The 20,833-nt window shown below is 35.9% G+C and overlaps 1 pseudogene across 1 annotated transcript; it reads right to left on the bottom strand.

Annotated features, from left to right (window-relative positions):
• Positions 1 to 2,048: 2,048 nt before the first annotated feature.
• Positions 2,049 to 2,494, bottom strand: LOC309665853 (ATP synthase subunit g, mitochondrial pseudogene; annotated as a pseudogene). Its single transcript has one exon. The product of its transcript is annotated as an ATP synthase subunit g, mitochondrial pseudogene (transcript).
• Positions 2,495 to 20,833: the final 18,339 nt, after the last annotated feature.

The following is a 20,833-nucleotide window of genomic DNA, read 5'->3' as shown; positions in this document are numbered from 1 at the left end:
GATTTGACAGAAAAAAAATCATATTGCTTTAAAAATGTGACATAGAAAATCTGAGGTATATCAGTACATATATTCCTGCTTTTGTTTATTAAAACATAAATATTTTAAATATAGTTGAAGTATAGTAATTATCATACAATCTGTAGTTGGAACCCTACTAATTTTGTGATAAACACATTGAAAAAAGTAGTCTCTACTTTCATCCTCCAAGCTCTACTTCAAATGTTTCAAATCTGGTCTTTGATTCTCCTTTTCCTAGAATTTCCTGAATCACCTAATCCAATTTGGAGACTTATTTCCTGAGCCATGATAGTAGAGTGGGCTTACTTGTCATGCATTTAATGACCCCATAGTTGGTTCTTTCCATTTGGATTTTATCTTCTCTTCTGTGTCCCTCTCCCAATGCAAGCAGACAGGGATCATGTCATCATAGAACCTGAATTAGACACTTGCTAAGGGTGTGATAAATAAATAAATGGTCAAATGAATGAATGAACATACATATAAATAAATATATGCCCTAGGAGGGGTATAACTCAGTCACTACTCCCGTTTCCATGCATTTGCAACCTTGTACATGTCTAAATAAAATAAAATAATAATGAAATGCAAATCAGAGTAGGGCTAAGTGTTATGAAATATTCAAATATCGATAAACTCTAAACATTTCATAATTCTTCTCTTTCTAAAGGAAAGAATGTATGGGTATCTTGGCCTGTCACTGGAGGACTTCTATGGACCCTTCCTACCATAACTTAAAATCCACAGATTTTACCACATTTTCATCTTTTCTCAACACACTAATGTCCTCTCTTCACTGTTTACACATACATGATCAAACCGTTTGCTCCGTTTTAAACCTCATAATACTTAATTGGCTAAACTTCAACCCTTGTTAAATGCAATCACCCATCAACCATGTACACATACCTACAGAGCTCATGATGATTTCCTATCTTACCTACTCAAGAGAAGCAAAATATACTGTAACAAAATATGTCTTTTTGGCATATTAATCATATTGAGCTAGTTATTTTTAAGAAATAGCAGACACAGATGAAGTTCTGAAAACTGAGTAGATGTTACTCTTTTGTAAGAAACATTTACATTTATAAAGGATATCTTCATTTGTAATGGTGTATCCTTCTCTGTACCAGGAAGGGAAGGATGACTTTAAATTACAAGAAACTCTGCATGACAACCTTACCCTTGTTTACTGTGTTTTTCTTGATAACCTACCATTATGGTCCTCCTCCACACCCCCGCTCCCGCCCAATATCTTTAGTCTTTAGTTAAAGATGATATTTGAGGTGGTGGTCATTTTGAGGATTTACTCAGTTTTCCTGGGTCTATCCCATGTATATAAGAGGTGTACATGGTATCAGTATCAAACTTCCGTTTGTTTTATTTCTGTTAATTTGTCTTTTATTACTGGGCGATCTCAGCCAAGAGCCTAGAAGGGTGGAGATAAAATTATTTTTCCTCCCTCGCACTATGAAAATTAAGCAATCTGAAAAGAACATCCACGAATTTTTCCCATTACACTTACCACTTACCATCATATGACACCTTACACTTTGCCAATTATTCTGTTGTTATATATATATACATATATATATTTATAATATTTATAAATATTATAAATTTATATAATATTTACGTTTATATATATATATATATATATATATATATTTAATGTCCACATTTGTAGGAAAAGCCAATACCTATACTTGTACATTAAGCCCATTCTTTCATCCTTGTCTCGCATTGTGGCAAATCCCTATTCGCTGTCCCTCATCATTGACTTCTCTTTCTCAACTGGATTATTCCCATTAGCACAGCAAGTTGCTGTTATATTCCTTGTATTAGTTTGCTATTGCTGCTATGACAAATTACCACAAGCTGAGTGGCTTAAAACATCAATTTGCAATTTTACAGTTCTTGAAATCAAAAGTCTAAAGTTGAGGTGTTGATATGGCTTGTTACTTCTCAAAGTTTAGAAGAGAATCCATTTATGTATCTGTTCCAGCTCCTAAAAGATGTCTACATTTTTTTTTTTTTTGACACATTGTCTTATTTTATTCAAATAGCAGTCTGCTCACACATGGTCCAAGAACACCCAAATAAAGCAAAGATTGGTCTTCAAACATTATAGCCAATGATGCCACACTTGCCTATGATCTTGCCAACATAAAACCACATCCACACCTCAGTGGCCACCAAACCATTCAGTAGAGCTTCCTTAACTGTGAGCTGTTTGAAGCTACCAGTTTGTGCACTATTGATAATTTTTTTCAAGCTCTGAATAGCTGTAGGGATCTCAGCAGGGGTTGGAGGAACCAGCTCAACCTTGGCATAGTGCCAAAATGTGGCCAATCGAGGCTTCGAGTAAGTCACAGCAGAGCTGACCAGCGCCGGGGCCTTCTCCGCGAGGTTACGGACAAACTGGGCCATGGTTCTAGGACGAAAAGCCAGATGTCTGCATTTTTTGACTCATGGTCCCTTCCTTACATTCCTCCAGCCTCTGCTCTGTCATTACATTTTCTTCTTATGACTTTGTTTCTCCTGTCTCCCTCTTCTAAGTATCCTTGTGATTACATTGAGTTCATCCAGATAATCCAGGATAATCTCTCCATCTAAAGGTCTTTAACTCAATCACACCTGCAAATTGTGTGTTTGGTAAAAAAATATGTTAGGTAGCAGACTGACAGGTTCTGGGACTTAGGACTTGGACGTCTTTGGAGGGCCATTATTCAGCCTATCACATCTATCATCCCAAAAGTAAAACACATCATCTCTTGATCCCACCTCTCTTGTCATAGCCCAATCTCCAAGTCATTCTTGACGTCAAAATTCCTCAACAATGTTGTCACTAATTTCATTGTCTAATTCTTCTCTTACTTTTTCTGGAACCCATTTTAAACAGTATTTTTATTCCTACCATTTCACCAAACTCTTGCTAAGTTTGTCACCAACATCAGCATTTCCAAATCCCACCGTCAACCTATCTTCTGACTAGACCTATCAGTAGCATTTAACATAGGCTATATATCTCTTCCTTTGTAACTTGTTTTAGGAATTTGCATTCTCCTGTTAGTTCTCTTATTTTCTTAGTTTTCTGTAATGGTTTTTCTCCTTAGCCCCTTAACTTTAAAGTATCTCAGAACTAAATATTTAAATCATTCATCTTCTCAATCTATATTCCTAAAATGATCTCATCCAGACTTAGAAATTTAAACACCACTCATGCTGAGAACCTAGTACTGAGCTTGAAGGTCCCTAAGAACTCTGGAATCTTCTTTGACTAACAGGTTTCCACCTAGAACATCCAAAATATAACTGCCTCATCTTCTCCTCCAAAAAATGCTGTAGTCGGTGCAAACTCCATTCTTCCAGTTTCTTATAGAAAAACATACTCATTTTTGACTTATTTTCTTCCACTTTCCCAATACAATCATTTAGAACATCTTCTGGTCTCCACCTTCAAATGAGATCCAATATCTGGACACTTCACTACTCCTTCCAAGCCTCCATCATCCCTTGCCTGGATTATTGCAATAGTCTCTGAACTTGTCTCCATGTTTCCGCCATTTCCCCTTTAAGACATTGTCAATATTGCTTATGGAACATTCTTTTTAAATATAAAGTCAAATCATGACATACATCTACTAAAGTTTCTCTAAGTTGTCCCCATATCATGCAAAAAAGTATTAGTAAAATTTTTTCTTAAGGTATACAGGGCTTGAAAAAATAAGTAAAAATTTGCATGATCTTTCTGCAGGTTGATGAGGACTATACCTATTTCTCTGTGTCTTTTGCTTGGTCTTCCCTAACCACATGAACAAGACACACTTCCTCCTTGCATAGAAAGCTCTTCCTCCAGGTATCTCTAGGGCACACTTACTTCAAATCTTTTCCTTGATATCACCTTCTCAATGAGACCTGTCTCAAACACTGAAGGGTAGCACAATATGCCATCCCAGAATATGCCTCGTTGGACTGAAGATTAATTTGAGATAATTATTTTTGAGTAACAGCAGACACACTCTGAAAACAGAGTAGAAGTTTGGCCTTTTGTAAAGGAAATTTACATGTATAAAGAAAATCTTCATTTGTAATTGCCTCCCACTTTGTACCAAGAGAAAGATGACGCTAAATCACAAGAAACTCTTATCAATGGAGAAGGTAGGACTTAAATGTGTATAACAAACCTTACCCTGTTTACTGTAACTGGTCCCCTCCACAAATATCTTTTTCTTTTTTTTTTTTTTTGGTCTTTTTTTTCTTTAGCTGAAGGCGGTATTTAAGGTGGTAACTTGGGCCATCTTGGTCAGTTAGTTTTTCTGGCTAAATCCCATGTATGCATGATGGATACATGGGAATAAACTTCTATTTGTTTTTCTCTTATTAATCTGTCCTTTATTACAGAGGGCCTCAGTCAAGAACTCAGAAGAGTAGCGGGAAAATTATTTTTCCTTTCCTACACTACTAATTATTTTTCCTTTCCTACACTACTATACCTAAAATTTCAACCTTCTCCCACCCTCACTCTCTTTCAAATTTTAAGTTACTTACTTTGTTTACTGTCTGTATCCATGAGGACAAGGATTTTTATTTGTTTTGATAACTACTGTGTTCCTAATGCCCATACTAGTTCTGCCATATTTAGTGGATGCTCAAAAAAAATCTGTTGAATCGATAAAAGTCTAGTTACAAAAATAGACCCATAAACAGATATTAAACAATATAGTAATTAAAATAAAATATATTTTCCTAAATCATTAGATGCCTCAAGAAAGGCATTAACTGTGACTTTGATCATGGGATATTAAGTTGACTAAGACAACTTTGTCACCTTCACTGTCTACTCTGGACATGAAACAAGTACATATCATTTTATCAGTCATGATAGAATATCAATTAAAAAAAAGTAAAAGCATGCTCAGTATATTGATATGCAGAATAGATGACACAGAAATAAGCGGAGTGCAATTGGAAGGTTTATGCAGAAGATACACCTAAAAAGGCTCATTTATCAGAGCACTTTTGGCATAGGATTTAGTAACAATATTAATGCAGATAAGAAATTGTGAGTAGGCTATTTCTATTATACCATAAATATAAGTGAATAGGAATAGTGAAAAACAAAAGTAAGTTTGAAAACAAAGCTTAGGACCAGAATATAGAATATAAAATTAAATCAGTAAGTCATAGAAATATAATTAAAATATACTAATGATTTTAATAACTCACTATAGTTCACAGCAAGTTAAAAGTGGAATTTTATTAATCTTCACAAAGACCCATAAGAGTAGTAGAGTCCCTTGCACGAAGTCAACAGCCAGCAAAAGGCTTATTTTTCCTTTGCTGAAGACTAGGCACTCCCCAGGAATACTGATTCTCTTTAGCAAAGAGAACTACTGTAACATGTTTTGTAGGTTGGTGTCCTGCTTACAGTGTTGCATTAGAAAACATAATCTAACGGGAGAGGCCAAGAGAAATGATAAGATGTGGGAACGCAAGTCAAAATGCAATATTGTTCAGCTAAGTTCTTACAAACAACTTGAAAAAAGTGGATGGCAGATAGGGTGGATTAAGAAAGAAAGAATCCATTCAATTGAAAGGAACTTGCTAAAAGTAAAGACATTTTTTGTTACCATGTATTTCAGAGAGGATTTTCCTTGGAAGGATTCTTTGTCTTCATAACTATAATTTAGATCCAATAATACAAACCAAAATATTATCTTCATTCCAGAATACAGTGAAATTTACTCATATATGTCAAGGTCACAGCTACTTTTAGTCCCCAAGCTTACAAAGTTGGTATTTTTGATACATTTCTTTCAACTTCCTATAAATCTTGTCATCCAGTTTCATCCGTTAGTTCTTAACAATATTTATTCACATGTACTTCCTTAATCCAAATTATGTCTTGAAAAAAATCTCATTTGCTTACTATTTTATTCCCAATTTAAGATTTCAAAACTGAAATGCTAGAAGGATAATTTTTTTACACAAGAAAACTCTGCTTGATATTGTAAATCTGCAAATGCACATTCTCTAATTTCAAATCTGAACTTCCTTGGACCAAATCACTGTGCCTCAAACAATATATAAACTTGGTAGGGTATCTCCTCTGACTTCTGCCAAAATTTAGCCTTACTACAGTTTCAGCTTCACCACATGAAATGTATGTGCTGAAATGTCTACGCCATGATATGTTATTGATCCATCAACATAAAACATTTCTCCTGAGTTGTTCATTTGATCCTTATAAGGAGTAGGTGAAGTAACAGTGGTGCTCTCTGTAACAAAGATGACAAAAATTAGATGTTTAAATGTACTTCTCTAGGAGAGAAAAAATAAATTTCCCTTTATCGTTTTAGGTTCTTGGCTGAGATCCTCCTGCCCCCCGTAATAAAAAGGGTAAGAGAAGAAAAACAAATTTGATAATATACATCTGTTTAAGAGCCCCACAAATATATAAGGATCAAAGAAATGATCAGAGAAGGAAGCTTTTATATCTTTTAGATAAAGAAACAACAAATTTGTGAAGAATTGATAAAACAAAGAGGTTTGGGCTAAAGGTAGTAACATGGTGAAGAAGCGACAAGGTCTGTTTGCACAGCTTTCTTGGCCCTGAGTTCTCTGTCTCTGGTGGTAAGTTTGCCTCCACCTTCCTGGTACAGAGAGGGTACCTTTCACATGGGAGATTTATCCCCTGCTGCCAGGAGGACAAAGGAGCGTCAGAGTGTCCTTCTTGCACTGGCTGTTTCTCAAGTACCTTTAATTCAAAATAATCACTATGCCAAATGGCGTGTTTTGAGGTGACATATTCTGAACCCTTACACTTCACATACTTAAATACTACCATGTACCAGAGGAAATAATTTTATCATTGATGCTTAAAAGCAATCCCTAGAAGGGTAGATGGAGCCAGTTCTCAGCTCATTATAAGATGATTTTTAAAATCATCTTTCTATGAAGACAGGCTGACCTCAATGAGGAAAGAATTCCCCATTAAGGTAAACTTAAAGCAACAACAGTCGAGATGGTAGCAGCCATTACTTTCTTCCCCTCCCTCACCACACACACTGAGCAACATTCATTATGGTGCTGATGGTGGGCTGAATATTTTGGCCAATAAGTCAAACCAGCTACCTAATACAGGACATCTGCAAATCTGATTCTTAGGGAACTGGATTCTGTGTCTTTATATTATCAGCTGTTTGGGGAGATGAAAGCCATCTGACAGATCACTTAGATCAGCAGGTCTGATGAAGTTGATGTGGTCCACTTAGGCAGTTGACCCATTTGCTTCTACAATCCACATCTCAAGCAAGAAGTTATTTGGGAATGTGAATATTTATATAATTGCCTTATTAATCAGAAGTGGTTGTCAAAACCTGTAAACTAATACATAACTAAAAACTATCTACCAAAATGGGATGTTTTTAACATGCTGTGCTTCTGGTTGTGCCTCTTTTCTCAGCTATGATTATAATGTGAATGTATTTATTTTAAGTGATGGATAGTGTAATCATTTTTCACATTTGTTCAAAAAGTGAATTTTGCACCTCTAGCAGTATTTTATTTTAATAGAATCTTGTCATTGCAGGGAAAGTACATAAAGTTTGCTCTTCTTCTATGACTTAAAGGGAAGTTGTTTTCTAAATTTCAGACATTGTAGTGCATCTGCTGTAATTACCGTTCCACAATTATAGTTTAATAAGCTGTGAAACACCTACGGGTACTCCACATGGTAATTTCTGTGACAGCACAGACAGTGGGTAGAGCCTGTCAGGTGTACTTAAAGGATTTAAAACTGCAGCAAGTGTTTTGATAGTTCACATTAATAATGGTTGAGTGCACACATACCTCATACATTTAAAAATATTTAAAACCCAATTAACACCTGGCTAACTGAATTTGCATCTTTCACACAAATAAGAGACAGAGTATTCCTCATTTTTTTAGTCCCCTGAAGCCCCCTCTTTTCATGGTGTTTAAATTCCAAAGCAGAAATCTCTTTTTTTTTTTTTTTTTTTTTTTTTTACTTTTTCAAAGTAAGAAAATTTCTTTGCAGTCTAACAGACATGAAATGTATTCTGACTTGACCATTTGAATAAACATATTTAGAGAAGAAACTTGAACTCCTAAAAGCCTCAGTTTCCTTTCCTATAAAATGATGATTATACTATGAATATTATGGGATTTTTTTAAAGAATAAATGAGTTTAGGTATATAAAGCAGTTAGCAGGGTAGAATAAAGTTCTAAATGCTGGCCATTATTTGTCCTCTGAATGATATCACAGCACACCCACTTACAGTTTCAGCCCATCCCTTCTCCTAAGCTTTTGGTTATCATGTTACCTTACTTATGTTCAATGGTACCATGCATGTGAATCTCTGTGGTTTTAAAAAAGGTAGTAATACCAGCTATTACCTAGGAATACTTTCAGCTACTCTATACATACCACCTAGAAGATACCTCTCAGTCAGCTACCGTATAGATGTAATAGTAACCCTGTGTATCTGACAAAGTCCACTTCACTGGCCTGTGAAGACCCACTGTTGGCTATGTGGAACGCCAAAGCAAAGGCTCAGAAAACTCATGCTGTCATATGTTTTTGAATCTCTGTCAATCTAGATAAAGTACCTGAAAGAAAACTTGGGACTCACAGGTTGAATATTTGTGAATGTGGTTATTCTCATGTTCTCTCCACCTCTTATGGAGATAGGATGGTTGCCCACCTACTATTCATAGTTGATTATTTCCAGAGTTGGATTTTACAACAAATGTAAAATATTTACTTTAAAACATTTGTTGTAAAAAAAAAAAAAAAGAATGAACATGCAGTCAATTTATTTGTGTGTACTTTTATTTTTTTTTCCTATGGCAAAGTAATATTAAATAAGCATTTGTTGTCAACATTCAGCAAACTCAGAAAGTTTTTGTTACTTATACAATATTGTTCTGAGGCTATTTCAAAGTAGTGGTGTAAACACCAATGTTGTGTAAAATGACACATCAATGGAATGGAATAAAGGATAAAAAATAGATACTCATCTCAATACATAGAAAAGCATTTTACCAAATCCAACACATATTCATGAAAAAAAAAATACACTAAACAAACTAGAAATTGAAGGAAATCTCCTCAACCTGATAAAAAATTTTACAAAAGTCTGCAACTAACATCATACTTAATGATGAAAGAATAAATTATTTCACCCTAATGTTAGAAAAAATATAAAGACCTTCACTCTTATTAATTCATTTCAATATCATCCTGCAGGATCTAGTCAGGACAGCTAGATAAGAAAATGAAATAAAAGACATCCATATGGAAAAGGAAGAAATAAAACTGTATGTATTCACAGGTGACTTGATCTTATACAGAGAAAATACTAAGATATCTGCTAAAAAGATCTATCTTAACTAAGAAACAAGTTCAAAAAGTCAGCAGAATACAAGATATATATTTAAAAAACACTTGTACTTCTATACTAACAATGAAACATCTGAAAAAAATGAATTAAGAGAACAATTCCATTTGCAACAGCATTAAAAATAATAAAAATAAAGGAGACAAAAATAAATAAAAAGATACTAACTTAAAACATATTTTAAGATGGCAGTACTTACCTAAAGATTCAGTATAATACCTATCAAATTTCTAGCTGTTCTTATTTTGTTTCCAGAAATTGTCAAGCTCCTCCTAAAATTCATATGGAAATGAAAGGGACCCAGAATAGTAAAAACAGTTTTGAAAACGAAAACAAATTTGCATGACACACATTTCCTGATTTCAAAATTTACTACAAAACTACATAATTGAGACATTGGGATACTGATATATATGGATATATAAGTCAGTGGAATAGAATTGAGAGCCAAGAAATAAACCCATACATAAGGTCAACTAATTTTCAACAAGTGTGCCAAGACAATTTAATGGAGAAAAAAATCTTTTTGACAAATAGTGCTGAGAAACTGGATAGCCATGTGTCAAAGAATAAAGCTGGTCCCCATCTTATTGTATACAAAAGTTAACTAAAAATAGATTAAAGCTCTGTATGTAAGAACTTAAAATATAAACTCTTAGAAGAAAACATAGGTATAAATCTTCATGATCTTGGATTAAGCAATAGTTTCTTAGATATGACTCTAAAAGCATAACAACATAAAACAAAATTAAAAAAAATAAACTGGACTTTATTAATATTAACTTTTTTTTTGATCCAAAGAGTACTATCAGAAAAACAAATTCACACATGAAAGAAATATTTGCAGATCCTATATTTGATAAGGGTCTAGTATCTAGACGGAATAAAGAACTATTATCACTCAACATTAAAGACAGTTAATCCAATTTTTTAGAAAATGGAAAAATGGTTTTAAGATATATTTCTCAAGAGAAAATATTAAAATGGCCAATATGCACATGAAATGCTGCATATTTCAATATCCTTAGCCATCAGAGAAAGACAAATCAAAACCTCAATGAGGTACCACCTCACACCTGCTAATTTGAATATCATTGAAAAGATGAACAATAACAAAGGTTGGCAAGGGACTGGATAAATAAGAACTCTCTATACACAACACAGCTGATGGGAATGCAAATAGATGAATTTCTTTGAAAGAGTTTGGCAGTTCCTCAATGGGTTAGCCATAGAATTACCATACAACCCACCATTTACTTTTCTAGGTATATGCCCAAGATAAACCAAAATATACGTCCACACAAAAATACATTAATATTTATAGCAACATATTCATAATAGCCAAAAAGTGGAAACTATCCAAATACAAACAACTGAAGAATGAATAAGCAAAATGTGGTATATCTATAACTGGAATATTTTGGGGCTATAAAAGGGAATGGAGTACTTATATAAACTACCTCAGGGTTGGACCTCGAAAACATTTTACTAAGGAAAGTAAGTCACTCACACAAGGCCATTTCCATTAACATGAAATGTTCAGAATAGGCAAATCCTGAGAGACACAATGTAAATTTCAGCTTAGGAGGGCAGGCTGGTGAGAGGAGAAATTAGAAGTGATTATAAATGGGTATGGTGTTCTTTGGAGGGTATTAAAATTTCTGAAATAGTAGTGATGGCTGCACCACTCTGAAGATTCTAAAAATTATGGAACTGTACATGCTAAAAAGGTAAATTTATGGTAAGTGAATTATACCTCAATAAAGGTATTACAGAAAATATAAATATAAAACTAAACACAACACAATTGCGTACAAGTAAAACTGGGTAAATCTGAATGAGATTCATGATATGTATCAATATCAATCTTGGTTATGATAATGTACTGAAATTTTACAATATGTTACCACCATGGGGAAACTAGAAAAAGTTTATTATTTTTACAACTAGATGTGAATGTGTAACTATCTCAAAATAAAAAATTTTAAACAACAACAAGAAGAGAGTAAAAATAGGAGGGGGATTGTGGGGATTAACGGTTTTCTTTCCTAGGTCTCTGCACACAATGGAAGCTTAGGGCAGAGAAGGAGGCATTCTGCTTATTTTGGGCTGAATGAGGAGCTCCCAGAAGAGCTTTAACCAAACATATTATTCTCACAAAATCTCTCCTTTTTTGAGGTGACAAAAGACTTCAGGCACACTCCCATTGATACTCAGTGCTCAAAGACAATGTAGGAAAACTTCCGTGCCAATAACCATTAAAGCATATAAAAGAATGTTTGCACTGCACACTTGTGAAAAACAGCAAAACAGGTTTTATGTGAACTACTGCAATAAGGTAGAGAGACTTCAGCATAAAGGTGAACTCTACTTCGAATGTAGCAAAGGCATCTGGGGCCTTATAGATGATGATCAAAGTGAGGGGTCAGTGGATGGAAATTACTAAAAGGAACATCAAGGGGAGAGGGATTCTTGTAAACTGGCCTAACAGGATACTTGCTAAAGGTAGGCCAAGACAGACACCAAAGGTGGGGACTTGATAGAGTATCAATGCAGGGGACTGACTAAACTGATTTAGAAGGATTCTGTGCTAAAATCTGAGCTCAGCAAGGATGCACAAGAACGCTAAAGTCAAGGCCTCATTGAAAAGAAGGCTCAGAGGATCCTGACTAAAGTTTGGGCAAGGAAGAAGTTCATGTTAAGTATATTCATTAATATTATTAAATCATTTAAATTATTCAGATAAACCAACTGTAATATGACTTTAATAGGTAGACGCAGACTGTGAAGCATCTTTTACAACTTTTGATTGAAATCATACGCCAAATTCTGTTTTTGCTTTGTAGTGTTGTGGAAGTTTTATTTTCTTTTGTTTTATGTATGCAGTCAAACAAAGGGTAAAAGCATTTACAGGTGCATGAGGATTTATTTCACTGATAAAAATTTGTAAAATCTCCCTTTCCTAACATAGCTGGGCGGTTTCTCAATTGTACTCCATTTTGCATGTATACACTTGGCCTTTGAGAGTTATTTCAGATTCAGTTGTATTATTTATATTCCATAAATGCACAAGAGGTCTTTCTGTGTCTTTTCTTACAACTGGGTGTGAATCTACAATTATCTCAAAATAAAAGTTTTAACAACAACAAAAAATTGTACATTGTACGTAGTACATTGAAGGTGAATAAATGTGATGGCAGGTTTATGGTGTCAGTGACCATTTTAACCAAATTGGGTGGAATAAGGATGTTGAATTAATTTCATATTTGTTCTCTGTAGCAGGGAACATACACTGTTGTCTCAAGTTTATGTGAAAACCTCTCCTGAGTTTATTTCCTTTTATTTGGTATTTTTATTTCACTTATATTAAGAAGAATTTTAAGTAAAATAAAATAAAAAGCAGTTATATAATGAAAACAAAAAAATGTAGAAACAGATCAGTGGTTGGCAGGGGTTAGGGGTGGGGAGTTTGAGCATGAAGGGGTTTCATGAGGAATTATTTGGGGTGCTACAACTGTTCTGCATATAGTCTGCAGTGTTGACTGCAAATCTTTGCATTTGTAACAACTCATAGAACTGTATGTCAAAAATGTGACTTTTTCTATATGCAAAACACAAACACTTTAAAGAAAATTTTAAAAAATGACATAATGCAAACAAAAGACTGGAAAAGCAATGACAAAAAGATAAGCGTATCATAAATCTGGGATAATTATGTTGAGTTCTGTCTTAAAGAATTGTGTACAGGGTGTAAACCCTGGAATTGAAGCATGCTTTATTTTATACTTTGGAACTCTGTGATAGAAGTAAAGGTCAAACATGCTGTCATCTATCATGAAAAGATTTCTAACTTTTTCCATACCATAATTTATCAAATAATCTAATTAAATTGCTTAGCATATAATTACATGAAGCATATCTAAGGTCATGCAATTATGGGTACATGAGAAATGTTTTTGGTATATCACTGGAGGACTGGAAAATATAAATGACAAATCACATGTTCTGGAATAACAACTTCCCTCTATGACTACCATAAATATTATTCTGTTAAATTAAATTAAAACTTCGAGGAAATAAATTTTATACTCTTGAAATGAAGCTGAATGACTATAAATCACTTAGCAAAGATGTTTTTCTGTAACTGCAGTATTCCTCTAAGCTAATTTGAGAGAGTGTAGATCACCTTTCTCTTATGCTTTCCCAGGCAGGAATGAGAGAATCTTCAGGTAGGCAAAAGACCATCCATAGTCTCTGCACCTGGAAAAATTAAGTATAATCAGGACCAAACTGTAATATTCCTACTAGGTACCTGCCTGGCTGCTAGGTATCTCCATAGAAACTATTTAAACATTTCTCTTAGAAAAGTGTAGCTCTCTTCATAGTAGAAATATTCACATAGAACTTTTGTAGTAATTATTCAAAACTCTGCTCAAGAAAAAGTCCATTTGATAAACTATTCATCTTCTTACATAATTTGGGAATTTCTTTCCAAAAGAAAAAGTACTGCTTTATGGCATGAATTTTGAATGTGTTTTAAATTGAGGTAAAACCCTCACTTATGTTTAAACTGTTTTTTGTTTGATACACCAAAGTTAAAGGAAATACGTCTGGTGTAATACTTTCAGAATACAGAGGGAAGGAAAAAAAACTTGCACACTCTTAATCTTTTGGACATAGAGATAACATCTCTCAATATTTCCTTGTACTGAGTGTCATAAAGCTTTGGAACTTGCTATTTTCATTAAAAAATCAATTGCATTTTCCATTAGTAATATATTCTTATGAAATGTAGTTAAAAATGTCTACAAAGGTTTAGCCTCATGACTAAAATTGTAGATGTTGGAGTATACAGCTAATGCATAAATCCAGCTACTTCTATTTATTACCTTTAATCATTGGATAAATTACTTTATCTCTCTAGGCCTTATTTTTCTGTAAATGGGAATCATAAATGTCATTAAACTCTCCAAAGCCAGTTTGAACTAGCACAAATCTGGGTTTCTTGGTATTATTCATAATGATAACTGCCAAATTGTGGTGGATTTGGTTTATCCAATACTCTAATCTCACTATCAGTTTAAACTAAAAGTAAATCTCAGTCTAAGTGCCTCCACACAGTTTATATAGGTATATTTTATTGCCAAGTAAACAACATTAAACAATTCATATAACTGATATATGCACACGGCAAAGTTTCAACACTCTGCCCTTTCATGTGCTACAATCACAATATTGCATGAAAGATAATTCAAATACCATGCCACAATACTTTAGTTTCTATTTCCCTTAAATTCAGCTCAGTAAAGCAGAAACCCTCTGATCTGATGTCTAGATAAGTGCCCATGATGGTTAATTTTCTATGTCAATGTGGCTAGGTCGCAGTTCCCAAATATTTGGTCAAACATTATTCTGAATGTTTTTAAAAAGTGATGTATTTTGGATGAGAGTAACATTGAAATATGTGGACTTTGAGTAAAGTAGATTATCCTCCATAATGTGGTGGGCCTCATCCAATCAGTTGAGGGCCTGACTAGAACAAAGACTGACCTCCCCTGAGCAAGAAAAAAATTCTGCCAGTAGACTTCCTTTGGGTTCAAGCTATAACTCTTTCCTGAATCTCCAGTCTGATAATTTACCCTATCAGATTTTGGGCTTGCTAAGCCTCCGCAATCACAAGAGCCAATTTCTTAAAGTCTTTCTCTCTCTCTCTCTCTCTCTATCTATCCATCTATCCATGCATGTCCTGTATCCTGTATCCTATTATCCTATTGGTTATGTTCTCTGAAGAACTCTGATTAATACTGTGCCCAAACTAAAGGAACAGTTATTAAGGCTCATTAAATTTTTATACTGTATTCAGGTAGGAAAGGGGAATACTTTAGCCAATCTTCATACCTTGTGTCGTAATTTTGGTACTGAGACCACCATTTCAAACATTCATCATATTGATGACCACAGAAATCCTACTTCTGACAGTATATTAACTGGTAATGCCTCTGGTGTTGATCAAGGTAAGGAAAGCTGAGCTACTTGTGATGGCCACACCCTGAGTGTGATCATTTCCATCAAATGGCAGCCTTAAAAGTGTGGCTTAAAGTAATCACTTCTTTACATCCTGGTATCTATTTAGAACATTTAAAGGTAGTTTACAGTAAGTTAGCTAATAATAGCACAACCTTTATAAGGTTATTAATGTTGCAGCAAAACTAGAAATGAAGTTTTCCCTCTCCTGAGAACAAGGAAAATAAACAGAGCAGTGAACAGGCTACAGAAGAAACATAACCTGGCCTGAAAGAGTTAATCAATCCTGGTGTCTGTAGTTAGATTTGTCCCTCACAAAGCTAATCTGTCACCCCTAACCCTGAGTAATTTACATTCTGTGCCTGGTATTTGTTCCCCCTGTAATCTCTTGTAACAAATCACCCCTTGTAGCTGTTTGCATTTCAGAAAGGAGGTTGCAGACGGATAACCCAGAGACTAACGGACCCAATTACTGGACTGCCAGACCCAATTACCTGGTTGCCTGACTTCAGTGGTGACTGTTTCGAAATAATGCAAGAAGCAAAAGAATACAAGATCTTCACTATTTTGATCCTTATCACTCACTTCGGACTGTGAACCCCCCCCATAAGAATCCCTGTAATTCCCCTGGAATGGGGGGCACAGTTCTTGAGGTGTTAGCCTACTGTGTCTTCCATTTGCCTGGCAAAGAAAATAAAAATCCTCTCTATTTCTTACCTTCTAAATCTCTGTCTCCATATTTTTATTCGGCATCGGTGCACAGGGAGCAAATATTTTGGCAACATTAAGAGTTTACAGGTGAAACACTTAGACCAGGATCAGGCAGGTAGGAAGCACATAGTCAACATTAGCACTGACTGGATCCCTCTACTACAAAGATATGTCAGTTAAATCAGTTATTTAACAAATCAACTCTCTATAGAAGAAAATATTCATAACAAAATAAGAAAGATGACAAACCTATGGAAGCTATGGTTCCTATGGAACCTATGGAAGCTACCTACCCTATAAGTGCTTTGTAGTTTAGTTTTTTTAAAAGACTAAGGGATTTATATGACCATGAGGGGAATATGTCTTTTTTTAAGGGGAAAATAGAGTCATTCAGTAGAATGGCACTTCAGCCACAAAGTGTAGGATCAGGAAGCAGTGACTTCTTTTTTATATTAATTTTTAGTGTTACTATTTTTATAAGATCTCTCTCTTTCCCCCCCCTCCCCCTTAGAGAAACCTAAATAATGGTATTCCAGTTTCTGGAACACACAGAAACTGAGAATATATCTTCATGTGTCCCATGCAGGAATACTATGAGGACTAAGAACTCAATTTTGACAGTTTGGGGGAATTTCAGAAGGAATACATTTAAACATTTTTAATCAATATGATTTGTTAATTAAGTTGGCTCAATTACCAAAGTCATAGAATTACTTCTCTTAAAAAATATCAATTTTTTTTGATTTACAGTTGGGCTTTAGGACTTAAATTTTTACTCGCTGATTTTAATACGTAGAACATTTCCTGTAGTATAACTTTCCCTGCCATTGATAAATGGAATATTTCCTGCCATATCAGTAAACAAAGGATGTCATAGTCATCAGTGATTGCAGCCCTCCAACATGAGCTGGTGAGCCCAGAGGAAACTCAGGAAGGAAAGAATACCTACAATCTAGCAGCCATCAGACTGCAGTCACTCCCTATGGTGAGCCCTGAGGAAACTCAGGATATGAAAATACAGGACAGTGGCCCCACCCAGATAGCTGAGGTGCACAACAAAGGAATGATTTCAGGGAGCCCAGCCTCTTGCATCTTTCCATACATAGAAAAGTGCTAAATTCCTTAACTTGGGATGTCTGGTTTTCTCTAATTAACAAAGATCTTTTGAAGTGCAAACTACCTGCCCTTTGTTGCAAAACTTCTATATCACCCGCTCAACCCCTCCAACCCCCCCCACCCCCCACCTCCTCAGAGCAGTTCTCTCAGTGTTACTTGAGATGCTGCCTACTGGCAAGTCCTAAAAATTCCCACCGAAAAAACACAACTCTCAACTTTTAGGTTGTGAATATTTTTTTACTTGACACCATAATGGGAGATATTAAGAGTTCAGAGATAGAAATATTAGAGATTTTGTCTTCATGATCTGGAACTATCTATACGAATTTACTTTCTGAGACACCTTTAGGATGTTTGATAGAGCCCTGGCAGAGAATCAGAAATGCCATCTAGAGCTGCCTGCCATTCTTTCCCTCCAGCTCTTCAGCTCATAATGACAGACTACAGAATGGATCATAGAATCTCTTCATTCTCTTGTTCTCAACAGATCTTACTCTTGCCTCGTACCTGAGAATGGAATAGATGAAAGGGTATATATGTTTGAGGAAAGAAGACTGGGGGCAGGGTATCCTTTAACATGCAAGATTTCAGTCACAAAGGTAAATGCTAACCTCATGACAGAAAAATTTGCAAAAAAAGAATGAGTGTCAATGCGATTGACCCAAAGGGCATTAACCCAGTGGTAGCACAGAATTCCTCCAAAGGAAAGGAGAGCAGTGCGTGAGGGATGGCAGAGAATGCTGAACTGGTTTGTAAATGTGTTGACCTCCCACGAGAATCGAGAATCGGGGAGCTTGCTGAAGACAATGGACAGTCCTACTGTGTTGCTGTGGGATATCTGTCCAGGTTGCAAGAGATATGGGAACAGAATCCTATCCAAAGGGGGAGGGGCTGGCAAGTCTTTCTGGGGTTTGTCAGAGTTTAGCTCAACCCAACTTTGTCCCTGTAGTCAGTGGCAGGACCGTGAGCAGAGTTTGGGCAAATGCACCAGGACGGCACACTGAGGAATGACGTCATAGCCTCTCTAGTTGAATATAGTTATACCATGAATAAGCTGATGACTTCCTGAACCTACACTCAGCATAATAGGAGTTTTTCAGATCCTGTAGCAAAGGGACAGAGAAGGCAAGAACCACAATGGGAAGGAGAAGCTGTCTTCCAATATCTACATACACGTGCGCACGCGTGCGCACACACACACACTGAGTATGGAATTTTCAATATATTTTTGCTGTTCCTGGTACTCAGTCGCTCAAGAAATGTGGTATATTTCCACCTGCCGCTGAACCAAGGACAGAGACTCGGCCAGCATCAGCGTGTGTTTACAAGTACGTCTGGCTGTGCCTTTTTGCCACTGTCCTAAGGCTCTCCAAGACTCTTGCTGCTTCTATGGTCATTGTTCCAATGACTGGACTTCTTCATGGCCATCGCTCTGCCCCTTCCCTCCACCTCTATCTGCATTTTCACGAGGATCAGACAGAATGTGTCCCTCCTAATATTCATTTGATCTCTGCCTTTCTCTTTTCTTCTCAGCTCCATGAATATTGGATGATAAATCAAAGGGTCTCTGGCAGTAATGTTATGTTTTCTGCTTAGAGGATTTGTCCAATCACTAACATGGGTGATGGTTAAGAGAAATACTCACCTCCTACCCTATCAAGCCAAAGCTATGGAGGACCCATCTCTCATTTTGATTTGAAACCTACTCAAAAGAGGCCACGTACTTGGCCACAAGGAACAAATAACATTGGCAATTTCCAAGATCTGCTGGGTGAGTCAGCAAGTTGGAGATTCAGGACTGTAGTTCCTTCCAAAGGCTGCCTGGCTCAAGACCCAGGTAGAGCAGTGTTTCAGTTTAAGTTCAAAGACAGGAAAAAAGTAGATATCCCAGTTGGAAGGCAGTCAGACAGAAAAGAATTCTCTCTTACTCAGGGGAGTGTCAGCCTTTTTTGTTCTAGTCATGCCTTCAACTGATTGGATAAGGCCCACCTACATCAAGGAGCATGGTCTAATTGCTGAGTCTACTTATTAAATGTTAATCTCACCCAAAAACCCCTGGCAGCAACACCCAGAATAATGTTTAACCAAGCTGCCAAGTAAAGTTAACCATCACAGACACTCTCCAACATAAATTTTGGATCTTGTATTTATTCATATGTTCTATACATTTGTATTGAGGGCCTGCTAGGTGAACCACATGGTCTGTGCACAGGATGCATGCAGCAATATTATTAGTGATCTGTCCAATCTCTTTGGTGTCCTTTTGACTGTTCTATAAGCTCCTCCTCCTGCTTTTGAGGTGTTTTGCTTCTCTTGGTCTGTCCATGCAACTCTCATTGGAGGAAGATCTGAGGGCTCCTGAAGAGACTTTGCAGTTCATAGAAGCAGAGATCCAGAAGGCCTGGGAGCTTACCTCCTCCCCTCCCTACCTCATTGCCACGGTCTTTCATCAATGACATTCTTGGGTGAGGATACGAAAGCCCAGCTCTCTTTTCTTAAGTTGTGAGGACTTTTAGTTGGAATGTATGCTCCAGAATTCTCTGGTGGAAACAGGCTGAAGCTCTGACAGGATCTTCATGTTTGCTGGGCTTCCTCCCCATCTCCAGACACTCTCACCAGCTTGTCCTGTGAGCACTTCCTTAGGAAACACTTGGAGATATTGCTTCCTGAATAAAGAAGGTGTAGGTGGTTAACTTGATGGCATTTCTAAACAAGGGATAAAGGCATACCCTTCTCTGCTCCTAACCTAAGGTGAGTTTAGAAAGGTTATTTCAAGCCATTAGTAAAAATACTTTAATTACCTTGAGAAATCTTAATTTTTAAAAATTGAGGTATAGTTAATTTACAATGTTTTTAGTAAGTGTACAGCAAAGTGATTCAGTTTTATATATATATATATATACACATTATTTTTCAGATTCTTTTCCATTATAAATTATTATAAGATAATGAATATAGTTCCCTGTGCTATACAGTAGGTCCTTGTTGTTTACTTATTTTATATATAATAGTATGCATACGTTAATCCCAAGAGAAATTCTAACTTTTAACAGTTAAATCTTTCCTACGAATTCATGAGCACACTGGATTCCTACACTAAGCTTTGCTTCCTTTCTTATTTATCTGGGGTCAATTGAAGACACAGAGAAGATATATTTAATTTGCAAGTTTTGTTTTCTCCTACAGAACTTAACGTGGTGGCAGTTACTCAGCCTCTGGAACCGTGAGCATACGCTGTGGTTCACAAACCCATTAGAACCCAGAAAGCCTACTCTCTGACAGGCTGAAGAGAATCCTGATTCTCCTCAAATAGACCAAAGCACCACCAGGTAGAGATCACCTCTACTTTACTCTTTATTGCTTCTTGGCACATTGGATGTACAGAGTGAATGCCTAGGCATAATCATATTTAAAATCAGTGACAGTAGCAATTACAGTTTTCTAAATGTCACAGAGTTCTTTTCTCTTCACTCCACCCCAATCCCCACACTTCAGACACCTACTCTCAGAATGTTCTTGTCCTCATTACAAT

This window comes from Balaenoptera physalus (assembly GCF_965194825.1).
Source record: "Balaenoptera physalus genome assembly, chromosome: 8".
Taxonomy (NCBI): Eukaryota; Metazoa; Chordata; class Mammalia; order Artiodactyla; family Balaenopteridae; genus Balaenoptera; species Balaenoptera physalus.
This window is presented reverse-complemented; position numbering and strand designations above follow the sequence as displayed.